Source organism: Aplysia californica, unplaced genomic scaffold (genome assembly GCF_000002075.1).
Source record: "Aplysia californica isolate F4 #8 unplaced genomic scaffold, AplCal3.0 scaffold00590, whole genome shotgun sequence".
NCBI classification, from domain to species: Eukaryota; Metazoa; Mollusca; class Gastropoda; order Aplysiida; family Aplysiidae; genus Aplysia; species Aplysia californica.
Window position 1 is genome coordinate 507,366 of NW_004797860.1, and position 997 is coordinate 508,362.

Consider the following 997-nt stretch of genomic DNA (forward strand, 5'->3'; position numbering starts at 1 on the left):
GATCTTTGATCTTTGACTGGTGAATGTTAGATCAGTTAGATCTTTGACTGGTGAATGTGAGATCTTTGACTGGTGAATGTGAGATCTTTGACTGGTGAATGTTTGTTAGATCTTTGACTGGTGAATGTGAGATCGTTGACTGGTGAATGTTTGTTAGATCTTTGACTGGTGAATGTTAGATCTTTGACTGGTGAATGTTAGATCTCTGACTGGGAATGTGACATCTTTGACTGGTGAATGTGACATCTCTGACTGGGAATGTGACATCTCTGACTGGTGAATGTGACATCTCTGACTGGGAATGTGACATCTTTGACTGGTAATGTGAGATCTCTGACTGGGAATGTGAGATCTCTGACTGGTGAATCTTTGACTGGTGAATGTGAGATCTCTGACTGGGAATGTGAGATCTCTGACTGGTGAATCTTTGACTGGTGAATGTGAGATCTCTGACTGGGAATGTGAGATCTCTGTCTGGTGAATGCGAGATCTCTGACTGGGAATGTGAGATCTCTGACTGGGATCTCTGACTGGGAATGTGACACTAGCAGTTGCTTAGGCCCAGAACGTCAGACAGATAGTTAGAAGTTCATTGGGGCTGACGTCAGTGAGGTTACACAACATGCAGGGCTAAACACGACAGAGAGATTGAGAGAGAATGTTTATGGAGGGGAGGTGTGTCGCCACCTATTGTTTTTGTCGTTTCTTGGGGGTGTTATTGTGTTTGTTACTCTCTTGTGACACCTCTAAACTTGGACACTTATATGACTTAATCGTGTTGCGAATGCCGTAAAACGCTTTCTAAAGCGAAAAAAAAATCTTTGCTCAAGCTCAGTCTATTTATGAGTCCACTTACCATTAACGAGAACACTCACCATTGAGAACACTCACCATTAACGAGAACACTCACCATTAACGAGAACTCTCACCATTAATGAGAATAACGAGAACACTCACCATGAACGAGAACACTCACCATTAACGAGAACACTCACCA

The 997-nt window shown here is 42.7% G+C and overlaps 1 protein-coding gene across 1 annotated transcript in view; it reads left to right on the forward strand.

Moving 5' to 3' along the window:
• LOC101847214 (F-actin-capping protein subunit alpha) overlaps positions 1-997 on the forward strand; it is a 16,277-nt gene that overhangs the window by 14,614 nt on the left and 666 nt on the right. The gene's annotated exons all lie outside the window — the stretch shown is intronic.